A 15,444-nucleotide genomic window follows, 5' to 3' on the forward strand; every position below is an offset into this window, starting at 1 on the left:
ATTCATAAGATGAACTATTCTTGAATGAAGAGACATTGATTTGACACGAGTAAAAATATGGTTGATTGTGTTTATTGTTAGTTAAGAATAAGTTGGGGGGGGGGGAGAAAAGAAAGGATGAAGATTGGAGGGGAGAAAGAAAAATGGAGAGTGGTGGAGAGAGGTGGTACGAGAGAAAGGGAGAAGAGGGGAGGTGAAAAGAAAGGGATAGAAAGGAGAGAAAACCCCAACAATCCCCTCTGAGCAAGCATTCGGTGATGGTGGATAGGAAAAACTCCCTTTAAAGGAAGAAACCTATTGCAGAACCAGGCTCAGAGAGGGTCGTCTGCCTTGACTAGTTGGGGGGGTGAGGGGGAAAAAAGAAAAGAAAAAGGATGAAGAAGGGAGGGGAGAAAGAAAAAATGGAGAATGGTGGAGAGGTGGAAGGAGAGAAAGGGCAAGAGGGGGAGGTATAGGGGTGAGGAGATGAGAAAAGCGGTGGAGGAAGACCAGGCTATGCCGCCTTATGATCCAGTGAGGAAGCAGGAGGGTCCCTCCTCCTGAAAAACCAGAAGTGTTTCTTCTTCTTTTTCAGGCACTGTTCCTGGAGCTCTTTTTTTCTGTAGGATGAGGGTTTTCAGTTCTTCGGTTGTTACTGTAATTTCCTCCTCAAGTTTCTTGCATTTTTTTCTCCAGTTCTTCTAATTGTGCTTGTTTTTCTTCTCCTGTATTTTTTCCAGTTGCTCTTTTTCCTGAAGAAGCTCTTGGTTTTTCTCCAGGGCTTCATCAAGCTGTACTTGCAGCTGCTGTTTCAAGTTGACAGCGTCTTGGAGTTTCCCATAGATCTCCAGACTAACAGCTTGTGCTTGTTGAAGCTGGTAGCTGTTCTGCTTCTTTTCTGTAATCAGTCTTACAATGCGCTGCTGAGCTTGATTAAACATTATTCCCCAGCCCTCATTTATGATGTCCACGTTGGGCTGCTTCTGTTGGTTCACCAGCATTTCCTTGTGCCTTTCTTCCAAGTCTTTATTTCGGCCTTCCAGTTCTCTGTATTCAGTGTCCAGTTGTTTCTTCTCATGAAGCACTTGTGCATTTCTGTGCAGGGCTTCATCAATCTTTACTTGCAAGACATCATTTTGTTTCTTCATGTTGTGAAGTTTGCATTCCATATCTTTCTCCTTTATGTCCTGCTGTTTCTTCTCTTGAAGAAGCTCTTGGTTTTTCTCCAGGGCTTCATCAAGCTGTACTTGCATCTCCTGCTTCTTTTTCTCAGCATCTTGGAGATTCCCATGGAGCTCCTGATTAACAGCTTGTGCTTGTTGAAGCTGGCAGGACATTGTTCTTAACTTATGGCTGTTCTGCTTCTTTTCTGTCATCAGGCTTGCAATGCGCTGCTGAGCTTGATTAAACATTATTTCCCAGCCCTCATTTATGATGTCCACGTTGGGCTGCTTCTGTTGGTTCATGAGACTTTCCTTGTGCCTTTCTTCTAAGTCTTTATTTCGGCCTTCCAGTTCTCTGTATTTAGTGTCTAATTGTTTATTCTCATGAACCATTTCTGCATTTCTGTGCAGTGTTTCATTAAGCTTTACTTGCAAGACTTGTTGGTTCTTTTGCACATTTTCAGCTGCTGAAATGCGCTGGCCTGAAGTGATCGAGGCAATAACAAGGCAGCAAGGTGAACAAGTCAATTTTGAAGGACTCGACTGGTCAGCAAAGTGTGACATCCTGAGAAGCAATCCTGTCACAACAATGCGCATGTTTGACAAGAGAGTTGAAGCATTATTCAGAGATTTACTCTTATCTCCTGCAGAGCCACTTGGCAAAGTCATTGACTACTTTTACAGAGTTGAGTTTCAGCGCAGAGGAAGCCCACACATACACTGCCTCCTGTGGGTAGAAGGTGCTCCTGTGTTTGAGGAGGATGATGATCAAACTGTTGTGGATTTTATAAACAAATACATCACAGCTCAGCTGCCTGATCCACCTAAACAACCTGAACTGTACAAGAAAGTAACAGAAGTGCAAAAACACAGTAAGAACCACACAAAGACGTGCTTTAGGAGTATAAGCTCCAGGTGCCGTTTTGGTTTTCCCAAACCACCCTGCTATGAGACAATGATCACAAGACCCAGTGAGGATGATGAACTGGAGGTAGAAACGGCAAAGAACAAGCTCAGACCACTGAACCAGCTGCTGAATGAACCTGAAACTGCTTCCAAAAAAAGAGAGCAGGCTATCTGAGTACCTGAAAACTGTCATTGAGAACTCCCATAAGGACAGTGTAAATGAGTGCGATGAAATGAGAGCCGTCATGCAGGCATACTCAAAGAAACGAGAGATCAGTGCACAGGAGTGTGTTGCTCGTGCATGTGGTCTTCACACGAAGCAATGTTCACGTGCTGTAATCTTCATACCAACTGATGATAATCCTGTGAAAATAAGTCGTCCCCTGTCAGTTCTGGACAACACAACACCTGAGTCTTCCAATGTTTGGATGACATCTTTGAATGACAAATACAAAGCCAGACCTGAAACACCAGAGTATGAGGAGATGTGCATGGCAGACTTTGCTGCTACTTGCAGGATTGTCTATGGCCAACAGAAAAAAGGTAAAGATGTTTTGCCCCTTCTCAATGAGATGGGATTTGTGCAAAGGCGCAAAAACGATAAGCCTGCTATCATCAGATTTCACCGCTGCTCACAAGAAAAACATCCAGAGCAATATTCCGGAAGACTGCTTAAACTGTACCTTCCTCATCGTTCAGACCACGAACTGAAAACGCCATCTTTGCCGACCTATCAGGCTTTCTATGGTGCTGGCTGTGTACAGCTGCCAGGTACTGACCATCTTGAGTACGTGCAACACATTGTCAAAAGAAACAGAAAAATATGAGAAAAACAGTGAGGAGATCGAGAGCGCTGTTGAGTAATATGAGCAGAACAGAGGTGTGACTGACGAATGGTGTAATCTGGCACCTGAATCAGATCTCGTAAGTTTGCCACTTGTTGAACAAGAAAGAGAGCGAGACAATGAAAATGAACAGGAAGATGTGCCCGACTACAGTCGTCAGGCTGATGCTTCAACAGAAGTCAGAGCCATCAGGGAACCCCCTGCTATTGATCCCACATTGTTACGTCAGATGTTTCAGAATCTGAATAAGAAGCAAGCCTGCATATTTTATGCAGTTAGAGACTGGTGCACTAAAAGAGTCTGTGTTCTAAATCCAGAGCAGCTTTTCTTTTATATTAATGGTGGTGCTGGAACAGGAAAAACACATCTCATCAAATGCATCTACTCAGAAGCATCTAAGATACTGAGCAAAGTGCCCAGATATGCAGATGACGTTGACATATCAAAATCCACTGTCCTGTTAACTGCTTTCACTGGGACTGCAGCATTTAACATTTCTGGAACAACACTGCATTCTCTTCTCAAGCTCCCTAGAAGCTTAAAACCTCCCATTTGGGGACTTGGCAATCAGCTGGATGAAGTCAGATCAGAACTTTTGAATGCTGAAATAATCGTCATTGACGAAGTGTCTATGGTGTCAAGACATCTCTTTGCATATGTAGATGCAAGACTCAAACAGATCAAAGGGATTCTGAGACCCTTTGGAGGCATGTCAGTCATTGCTGTTGGAGACTTCTATCAGCTACCCCCAGTGCGACAGTCTAAACCTCTCTGTGTGCACGGCCCGTCCGAGATCGACCTGTGGCGGGAGCATTTTCAAATGATCACTCTGACTGAGATTATGCGTCAGAAAGATGATGTTGTCTTTGCTAAGATGCTGAACAGAATTCGTGTGAAAGGAAAGTTGGATGAGCTTTGCGAAGCGGATAGAAATTTGTTGTCATAGGCCATAATTGAACCAGCCCTTTGTCCGACTGATGCGTTGCACATCTTTGCAACTAATAAAGAAGTGGATGCACACAACTCTTCAAAACTGGCTCTGCTCCATACTCATGTCATTGACATCCATGCAGATGATTTTAGAAAGGATCCTAGAACTGGCAGAATGGCACTTCAAGACAGACCATTTAAAGGAGGTAAAAACGAGTTACCAGACACACTGAAAGTTGCAGAAGGAGCTTGTGTCATGCTCACCAGAAACATTGACATACAAAATGGTTTGGTTAATGGAGCTTTTGGAAAACTACTTAGAGTAGTTTACTCTGAAAACGACCAACACATCATCAAGCTTGGACTTAAAATGGATAATGAGACATCTGGAAAGAATAACCGCACACCAGCAGATGACATGGTGTACATTGAGAGAGCAGAGGAGAATCTGAAGCAGAAAGGAGTGGTACAAAGACAGTTCCCAGTGAAGCTGGCCTTTGCATGTACAATACATAAGGTACAGGGTATGACAACTACATCAGCTGTTGTCTCTCTTAAGAGCATTTTTGAGCCCGGCATGGCCTACGTAGCTGTCAGTAGAGTGACGTCTCTCAGTGGACTGTATCTTCTTGATATGGAGGAGAAAAAAATATTCACCAACCCAGAAATCACTGCAGCGCTTGAGAACATGAGACAAGCCAACCTTGATGACATGATGCCTCTTCTACACGTGAGACAAACACTCAGCAGGTCAGAAGTTTTCACCATTGTTGATCATAACACAGAGGGACTGCCAGCTCACGTTAATGACATCAAGAGTCACCATGAATTGTGTCTAGCAGATGTTTTGTGCCTAACAGAAACACACCTGCGGGGCTCTTTTGTCGCAGAGAGTCTCCACTTGGAAAATTACAATTTGTTCAAATGCAACAGACACCTGTCCTACACAAACTTTCCCCAGATGGCAAACAGAAGTGGTGGTGGAGTTGCTGTTTATGTGAAAAGTGACATTCAAGTGCATGAAAAACAGTACATCCATAATGTAACTGACCTTGAATTTCTGGCTTTAAAGGTTGAAGCACCAGTCAGTGCTCTGATTGCAGTTGTGTACAGACCTCCAGACTACACTCTGAGGCCATTCCTGAAAAACCTGATAAGCCTATTAGACTCATTAGAGATCATGGACTGTCATCCCATTATAGTTTGTGGTGATTTTAATGAGAATGTTTTATCCAGCGCAAACAAACCAATCCTGGAGCTGTTTGAGTCTAGGGGATACGTACAGGTCATCACTGCCCCTACCACAGAGAAGAACACACTGCTTGACCTAATTTTCATTTCTCAGCCAGAGCGATGTCTCCATTCTGGAGTCATGAAGACCTACCATAGTTACCATGACCCTGTATACTGTGTTTTGTCCTGTGATGATTCTTGATCTAGATCTTTGAATACAGTAAGTAATTTCTATATTTTTGAATGACATAAGATAGTAGAGCGATATTTAAAAGTTGGCTTAAGAAAAAAACACCCTGCATTGCAGGATAATGTTTGAATTCTTTACATAAAATACAATTAAATGAATTAAGTAATGATATCAGTAAAAGATGACAATTTTATTTATTACAGAAAATCTAAAAATCACCTACAGTAATCTATGAATGTCAGAAAAAATCAAATATAGCAGTTTAAAACGAACAGTGTAGGCATATCCTCTCTGCAGCCAGGCTTCAAAATCCTGCCAGGCTGCCCCAGTCTCACTGTGGCTGGGAGGGAGGGAGGGTGGACCAGAGGATTGCCCACACAACAAATAAATGTTCAACAGCTTCTTCGTTGTTTCTGGGAGAACAACACAGACTAAAGGTTTAAAATACCTAATTACAGCAATAATGACAGTTAAGCCGCTTTATGTGTGCCTTTATTTTAAAATACTATTTACAAAAATGTTATTGATTTTGGTTTGTTATAATCTTTAAACTTTATCAAAAGTATATGATTATATTTTTGGACAAATCTTACAATGAAACACACATTTTTATGAGCTTTTATCATGTTTCAGCCAGTGCATTTATCAGGGTGGGTCTGGGTTGATAACTGCACACTTCTGGCCAGAAGTGTTTCAGCAGTGTCACATATGTACTACATATGTGACAACTTGCTTTCGGTTACCAGCTGATACCCTACATTTGTATAGACATTGGATCTTGTGAGGCTGGGGAGTTGAGTGGAGTGGGTAGGTGGGAGTTGAGTGGGGGGGTGCGGTGGGAGGTTTTTGGGGGGGGGGGGGTTGTTTGTTTTTTTAAGAGAGACACAGTCCTCCTGTGTCTTCTTCAAGCTTAAAAGCGTAAAATCCAACAGTGTGAAGCACACAGCAGCCAGAAACTGTAATGCCACAGATCAGAGAGGCTTCATCATCACCATCTTCACCATACGATCAGAGCGTGAGACTTCACATCTGGAGCACAGGAGAGATTCTGTGATAAGTCTTCCTTCTAGCTTGTTCCACAAGCAGTCGGTGAAATAAAGGGTTAATGACATTATTTCCATGAAAACATGTATTCATTCTTGTGTTTAAATTGTGTTTTCACTTGACCTTAGGAGTGTTATTTTGAGTGTATTTTAATGTCTGTACTCAGGTGTTTCCCTCTGTGATCCATCCCCTTCAGAGCTGAGACACTCAGGACTGAACAGACTGCACAGTTTCTGTGACTGCGCCTTCTTTGAAACCACACATGATAGAAGGGCTTTATATTTGCAGCAGCACTACTACAGGTATTCAGTTTATTACAGGGTGTGTTTGTTTCTTAGGACCAGCTCTAAGTGCACACTACCTAACATATACACCTTTCTGTTTATTACAAACCAACTACTCTGGATCATATGGCCAGTTGTCAGGAATGTTGCTGCAGGAAAACATCCCTGGAGATCACCATCATTGTCAGACTGACTGTGCCTCCTCTGTGCAGTGTCAAGATTCTCCCTAAATGATTCTGTAAGTTAACATTTTCATTATTGTATTCCCTTTGACAAGACAACTATCACTGATATTCACATTTACAACTACATATGTTCCTGTTTTCTGCTCTTCTTTTAAATGGACATAATGACTGCCTCACTCTGATCAACAGGCTAAAGGATTGTTTTCATTGTTAGAGCTCTGTACAATGTATGCTTATTTAATATTTCATCACAGAGCAAACCTTTATTTATTTATTTAACATATTTTTATTTTGTTTTAATGTTGAATTAACTGTGGGGATTTTTTTAAGTGGACACTCGGGATGTCATATGACCAGAAATGTGATAACTGGAATTCAACAGTATGGGAAAAAAAATCTGCTAAGAACAAAACACACACAAACCCCCCGAGAGAACTCAAATTCATTCCATGTAATCCAATCTAAAACATTTTAAACTGCTGAACAGCAACACAAACAGTGTTAAAAAACAGTGTAAACAGAATGATTATGATGAGTTTGTACCAAAGTTTCAGGTCACATGGCACACCTAGTGTTTAGTGTGGGGTATCAGCTGGTAAGTTTAGGTTTTTTTCACATTTGTGTCCTTAGAGTTCAGATAGATAAAGCCTTGTGTATAATAATTAGTCATAAACACAACTCAAAGTCAGGGACTAACTAAATTTGGGACTTTGTGTCTGAGCCCAGGTTAAAACAATGTGTAAAAAAGCATTTAGTGGCATGGCTGAACAATGCTGTAAACTAATGATACTTATTTATCCATGTTCACAAAAAGGACTAATGTGTTTATTTGATTATTTGTATGTGTTAAACTGTGTCACCACCTTAGGCTTTCATTTGAATTTACTCAAAAATCTCTATACAGTTCTCTTTTACAACTGTGTGGACTCTGTTTACATTAAAACACAAAAAAGAATGAGTAATAAAAAGATGTGTAGACAGATCAGTAGACCAATAGAAACAGCTGTTCAGCCATGTTCTAAGAAACCAACACAATTTAAAGGTTCAGGATTGTGGTTTTAAAAGTTGAATTTTCATGTATTTCATATGTTGCTTAACATTTTTTTTATTTAGTTATTTAATTTAGTTATTTTTATTTATTCTACTAGTCCTTTTCAGAAAGAAGCTGTAAAATATGACTTAAGATTTTTATGTTATGACATACAAAACAAATTGATGTATATAATACTATTAAACATAATATACACAATATGTCTGAAAAACATTATGCTGTATATTAAAGTTTGTATTTTCTCCAGAATGTTTGTTCATCTTTTAAGTTCATTTCAACAAATTTGTTTTTACATTTATTTTTAATAAGTTATTATTTTATGAATTGGAGATTTATAATACATAATTCCACTCTTTAAGTGATTAGAAGAATATAAACTTTTAATATTAATTCAGAAGTTTTCTGACTCTAAATTTTCTTTTGTCAATACTCATCTTTTTCTAATTTACATTTTAAACATGTTCAGCTATTTTCCAAATTCTTCCTTTGTGTAAACGTCAGCTTTTAGCAGTTCAGCACTTTTGTTTTCAGGTTAAAAATTCAGGTTTTTTTTTTCATTTTTAACTTAATTTCATCAATTAATTCATTTCAGCGCATACATTCAGATTTGAGCATTCACACTGCAGTTTCTTCAGAAAATGCACTTTCTAGTTATTATTATATTTTATATATATATTTAAACTCTTATCTGTCCGTCTATCTCCTTCAACACCATTCAACTTAGAAAAACCATTCAGCTACCGTTAGATTCCTCTTCTTTTGGACATTACTGCTTCTATTTTTGTCATTTTTAACTTTTGTATTTTTTAAATTATTCAACTTTATTCAACAAAAATTTATAACGTATTTCAATGGGGAGACCCTTCAAAATCTCATTCAACTTACTCTTATTTCAACTACTTCCACATACGTTGACCTAGAGCCACCATTTAAACTTTAAAACGAAGCCAAGACATTCAACTTGTATTTATCTTTTCAATATCTATTATACTTTTTCTTCAGCCCCAGTTTAAGTTTCATGCTTTTTTTCACCCGTTTCAGAGTTTATAATGGGTGTGTATGGGACGGAATGTTGGAGGTTAGAGTGAGACAGCTCAACTGCTAGAGTGGGAGCAGGGGGAATTTTTATCTTGAAATCTTCTCTTTAAACTGCTGCTGTGTCCACATTGTTGGCTCTACAGGTATGATTTTGCCCTCAAAACGTAGCCACTGCTGTCCTCTTTCATCCAATGTTGTTATTATTGTAGTATATATTATGGTTCTTTCATAAATGTCACCAATGCACAGCCACCTCCCTCCAACTCTTCCATAGAGTCCAATGTTAAAATAGATCCCAAAATTTTTCTGAAAATCAGAAGTACAGGCTGTCTTTACACTGTCACCACATCCATATAATAAACTCCAAAGGCATGAAAATCTTAAAATCTTATGTTTCAACTGCTGCTGTGTGCACAGTGTTTGCTCTACAGCCACCATTTTACCCTCAAAACGTAGCCATCGTTGTTGTCTTTCCAACAGTGTGTATTTCAAAGCTCAGCGATGTAAACTTTTTGAACTGTGTGGATCCAAGTGGAGAGATAACCCTCTAACTGACCCATAGACATACATTGTATGTTCAGTCAGGAGTTTGTTTCAACAGCAGGAAAGACCCCACTTTTTTAATTGCTCCTGTAGCCAAATGTTTGACAGCAGGAACATGAAGAACACACTGTTGTATGGAACAAATCCTCAGGACACCATTTGAAAATGATTTTGATGGGAGTTAGGGTCTTGGATTTAGAAGCAGTTGTTCAACAGGTGCACCGAAGCAGATTTGACAGGGTTTTGCCACAGAGTAATAGTAAGTCAGTAGTTAGACCTGGACAACTGATTGGTGGATTTGTTTTCAGCAAACAGGTGGTTCAGATCTGGGCATTTGGAGTCAGTTGATGACTTTTAGAATCATCTTTTCTGACTAGATCATTAAAACCTACAGCTAGTGATGGCCAAATGAAGTTTTCTGAAGCACTGAAGCTTGTATTGAAAAACGGTTCATTACTCAACACAGTGCTCTCTGGTGGCATCTGGTGGCCAAAAATATGAAGAGCAGCTTGAATCCCCACCAAGAAATTTTGTTCCACTCTGCCATGGCCAAACCTGTTCCTTTTCGTGGAGATAATTTCTCCTGCCTTAAGGAAAATCCCTTCACATGGAACAGAAGAGCCTGGAGTGCATAAAAACTGGTAGTTATATAGTCTACCTGGGCCCCACAAACTATCAGCTAGAGAATAAATCAATTAAATTGCTGCACATTTTGCAAACTAACAGTTTAAGATTATTTAAAAAATAAAATATATCTTTTTATAACATTAAATGTAAAGAGTCATTTTAAGTTTTCCCCGTTTCCAGATAAAATAAACACTCACAAAACAAAGGCAAACAACAAGAACACAAAGCTGGAAAACCCACCTGATTGACCAAAATCAACTCAATATACTCCCACACGACAGAAACTCCTCTAGTCCTCGCTGGCTCCAAATCTCTCAGTAGAAATATCAGTGGTTTGCTATCTGCCACCATCAAAACACTCCACAAATCCCGCGAATGATTCACTTCCTTATAAACCGAAGCACTTGGGTTCTAAATGAAGCTTCGGACATCACTGATCTCGTGACTCTGGCCAAACGAATCAAGCTTCGACACAGTGCTTCTAGCAGTGTGTTGATTTTTTTGACACACGCACCGGAGCATCAGCTTCAAGAGGGCCATCACTACCTACAGCATTGATCTTTCTGTAGTGGATTCTCACACATTTCAGTGATTTGGTGATTAAAAGAATATGAACTTTTAATATTCATTCAGATGTTTTCTGACTCTAAATTTTCTTTTGCCATTTCTCAGGTTAAAAAAAGTTGAACTGAATCTGATGTCGGGAGCCACTCCAGTGTGTCCTGTGTGTTCTGAAACCCCAATGAGTTCCTACGGCGTACAGACAGCCGCTCTGTGATCATCTTCTGGGGACCTCCGTACACGATAAGAAAAGATCCCAAAGCAGCCTTTTATGGATCGAGAGTCAACATGACCTACAGAGACATCTCCTAATTTACTGTCACCCCGAGCAAGATGCTCACATTTGATCTTTTCCTAAGAGAGACAGGATGTGACCGGTGAGTATCAAGTGTGTTGACAAAATGTCTTTTCTTATTCTTCTTGTTGGCGACTTTCAAGCCTTTGAGTCGCCGAGCAGCTGAATAGGGGAATAATGTTGACGCGCCCGCTGTTTAAAGCGTTAGTCAAAGTTAAAACTCCTTTATTTGTTATCAAATCCTTAAAATCCGTAGAAAAACAGTGATCAAAAACATTCCAAGCTTGAGCAGTCAGCAAAAGTCGACTTCCCCCATCACCCACTCATTCACAAAATTTCCCTCGGGCCGTGAACAGGTGATATAGCAATCACTATTACAGACACCACGTGACCCAAAGCTACGCCTATCCATAACATTCCGGCCCCTAATTATTACATTTTTACAGTAATAATTACACATCCAACACCACAACTCACAACACACACTTCATCATATCACAGACACCCAGTGAGACAACATAACATACTCAAAAAGTCCACCAAAGTTATTTTCTCATGTCTTCTCTTCTGTCTGCACATGGTCAGTCAGTCAGTCATAGGCCAGAGGTTACCAGCACTTAGCCTAAATATAGTCAGTCTGTAATGTACATCTCATAACATTAAAGTCAATTCAAAGTTAGTTATGTCACACTGTGTCAAAATGTCATAATCATGGGTCAGAAGTCTCCTGAAGAAGGCATATCTTTGTGATGGGTCTGCACACATGGCTGGTTGGGGTCTTAATCCAGACCTGACGCACAAGCCCCTTTTCATCTGGTGCAGCTCCGGTGACTCTCCCAATGATCCAGGAACCACGAGGTGCAGAATCATCCACTATAAGGACCACATCTCCGGGAACGAAGTTGCGTTTAATCCTTCCCCATTTCTGGCGCTCTAATTCTGTGACTGGGACTCTCTTTGCATATCCTCTAGATATAAGATCTGTCATGAAGGCAGTGTAGTCTTTGTGAAAGTCTTTATCTCTGATGAACCTTTTCTTCAAACCTAAGGCTCGTTGCTCAATTGCACGGTTGTCAGGCATTCTTATGTCTCGGTCTTTTAGTGGCAGGGCAATGCTGTAGTGCCAATCCCCCAAAGTCACCGTCTTGCTGGCCAATTCCAGGAACTTCAAGTCTTCCTTTGACAGCCCCATCTGTTCATCATTGCTGCTCTCAGGAAAATCCATCTTGAACTGCTGTTTCCATAGCTTGTCCAGTATGACAGCAGAAACTCTGTTGGCGGTAACTGTTGCCAAACATCCTGGCCTTCCACAGCATTCTCGATTAAGTGGCCCATTCACAGTCCAGCCGAGCACAGTCCTAATGGCAAAGGGTCCATCACCTACACTCCGGATGACCTCCAAAGGTTCTAGAGCTCTGGGCATATTCATGCCAATCAAAAGCTCAACATTGGCCTTAATTTCTGGCAAATGAACGTGCTTCAAATGTGGCCAGTCATCCAGGTCCTGTTGATTTGGGATGTTACCAGTATCTACAGGCATTTTATGCTGAGTGAAGAGGTTAGGCATATCACAGTACATGTCACTGTCCAATCCAGCAACTTCAAGTTCAGGTACAATGAAACTGTCCACCACTTTCTCCTGTCCCATGGTGCGCAGGAGAATCTTTGTCTTCCTCCCAGCAATATTCAGCTTGTCCATAAGACCCACTGTACAAAAGGATGCTGTACTCCCATGGTCCAGAAAGGCATACGTTTCCACTATTCTTTGACCTCTCTTTGATTTTACTTTAACTGGCACAATGGCAAGCTTACAGTCCTGTTCACCAGCCCCAGTAAGACCACTAGTCTGGATCGTAACAGGAATGTTATCTGCCTCATTATTAGGTTTGACTTCATTCTTCTCTTTGTGGTGGATATGGAGTATACTTGCATGTCGGAGGCCACAGATTTTACATGAAAGGCGTTTTCTGCATTCTTTGCTTATGTGCCCAGTACACAAACAGCCAAAACAAATGCGGTTCTTTTTAAGAAAAGAAATCTTCTCATCATGAGGTTTCTTATCAAGCAGAGCACATGACTCCAGTGTGTGTCCGCCTTTGCAGAAAAAACAAGCCTTCACAGTGCTGTGACGATCTTGAGCCTCTATCTGATTCTGTCTCTCGACGTCAGAGACTGTTGTGGCGAAGCTACTTCCTTTAGCTTTTAGATGTGGAGAACATTTCCCTCCATTGCTGCCCTTGGCTGCTAGATGTGTTGCTGGAACGTCACATAGATTTCCAAAGATGGGATCTGTTACAATTTTAACTTGACGCTCAAGGAAGGAAACAATGTCAATGAATGCGGCTCTGCGATGTTGCCTCTCCTGAATGTCATATGCTACTGTTCGCCATTTGTCTTTTAACTTATATGGCAGTCTTCTAATCACAGCAAGCATATTGGCAGGTGTATTTAATTCAGAGAGATCATTAATCTCTTCCATTGCATTGCAGCATCCACGTAAGAACAAACAATATGCCTGAAGAGCTTTTCCATCTTCCGATCTAATCAGTGGCCATGAGTGAACTTTGTTCAAATAGGCAGATGCAATCACATGTCCATTCCCAAAGTGCTCATACAGCAGAGTCTTTGCCTTTACATATCCAGCACTTCCAGACATATGTTGGCAGCTTTTAACAAGTTCATTGGGCTGCCCCTTGGTGTACTGTGCAAGATAATGCAGGCAGTCACCAGCATCGCCAGTCTTTGCTTCTATGACCTGTTCAAACGAGCGCATAAAGGCCTGAAAATGTAAAGGGTCACCATCAAAGGTTTGAATCTCCCTTTTGGGCAGTGAAGAAAGACTTTGCTGATGGACCAACATACAAGTTAATTCATTTTGTTTTTCCATAATGGACAACAGATTTTCATTGGCTACTGGAAGAGCAGCTTGTAGCTTAGGCAAAGGTGGAATTGATCCAAAAGCATCAGAAGGCCCCATAAAAGCTGGTGCAGGCCTTTCCCTTTTGATATTCTGTTGCACTGTTTTTACTTGAAGCTCTGCATTCCCAGTGATTGCATTTCCTTTTGTAAGCGTCTGAGGAACAAAAGTCTCTGCATCCGCATTAAGAATTTCAAGGCTGTTTCCCTTTGTTTTAAAATATGATTCCATTCCATTAGATTTCCGTGAAGCGACGCTCCGCATAGCGGATCCAGTTCTCAGCACGTTCACCTTTGCAACAGTTGCAGCTATATCTGCTTCAAGCTGAAGTTGTTCTTTCTTTCTCCTCAATTGTTCCTCTTGTTCTTCAAGAGAGTGTTTTTCTTTCAGCATATGTTGACGTGCGAGCAAGGCGGCCATTTCAGCTTCTGCCCTGATACATGCAGATGAAGTAGATGATACTCTTGAGCTTGACCTACTGCCTTGATTTGACACACTGTCGGATGGCAACACGTCATCATTAACATCATTCTGAGGATTAAGAGATAATTGTGGTTCTTTTCCAGTGTGCTCTCGAACCTCCACTTCTCCTCCCAGGGAAGTTTCCTGTGACTGTGCCTTGTCAGATGATGGCCTCCCTGAATGTTTATCAGTTTCAGAAAGCCATATGTTAACATCCTCCATAAACCCTTTATTGTATTTAGAGATGCTTGAGAACCATGTATTTTGTTTATCTTTCTCATCAAATGAGATTAGAGAAAGTAAAGATTCATGCAATGCACTGGCATCCTTAAACAGGTGTGTTAACTCATCAAACTGTTTTTTGACTTGTGAATGATTTTTATCATCTTTCATTAGCTCTTTAAGAGACATAATAACACTTTTCATTTTGTTTACATGCCTTTTCCGATCTGTTTGGATGGTTTCAATTTTGTTTGCAAGAGCTTTCTCAGTGAGGGAAGTTATTCTTTTATCCTTTTCAGTTTTTCCAACAACAGATGCAGCCTGTGATCCACTCATTTTAAGCATTCAACATAAGCAGCATGCCAAAATCCAAAACAAAGGCAACAGCAATTCCTTCAAACTCAGTTGAACGCCTGCAGAGCCACAACTCACACACACCAAATCCAACAGCAAACGTAGCGGTGGGCGTGTCACAAAAACATCTTCGTATGGTCAGAATCCAAACTGCGTTCAAACAAACAATACGCAGCACAAAAACACAGTTTACATACCACCGTCGTCTTCTCCTTATCTGTCGGTCTAGCCGCTTTTACGGGTGTAGTGGCGGCGGTGTGTGGGCTCGCATCGGCGTTTATTCAGCGCTGATTGCGGGACGGTCCATTGCCGTCGCACTTTTTGCTGACAAATGTTGGCGACTTTCAAGCCTTTGAGTCGCCGAGCAGCTGAATAGGGGAATAATGTTGACGCCCCCGCTGTTTAAAACGTTAGTCAAAGTTCCAAGTTAAAACTCCTTTATTTGTTATCAAATCCTTAAAATCCGTAGAAAAACAGTGATCAAAAACATTCCAAGCTTGAGCGGTCAGCAAAAGTCGACTTCCCCCATCACCCACTCATTCACAAAATTTCCCTCGGGCCGTGAACAGGTGATATAGCAATCACTATTACAGACACCACGTGACCCAAAGCTAC

This window comes from Mchenga conophoros, linkage group LG7, assembly GCF_057382185.1.
Source record: "Mchenga conophoros isolate Kocher_MC1m ecotype Shallow Benthic linkage group LG7, M_conophoros_male_GT1.1, whole genome shotgun sequence".
Lineage (NCBI taxonomy): Eukaryota > Metazoa > Chordata > Actinopteri > Cichliformes > Cichlidae > Mchenga > Mchenga conophoros.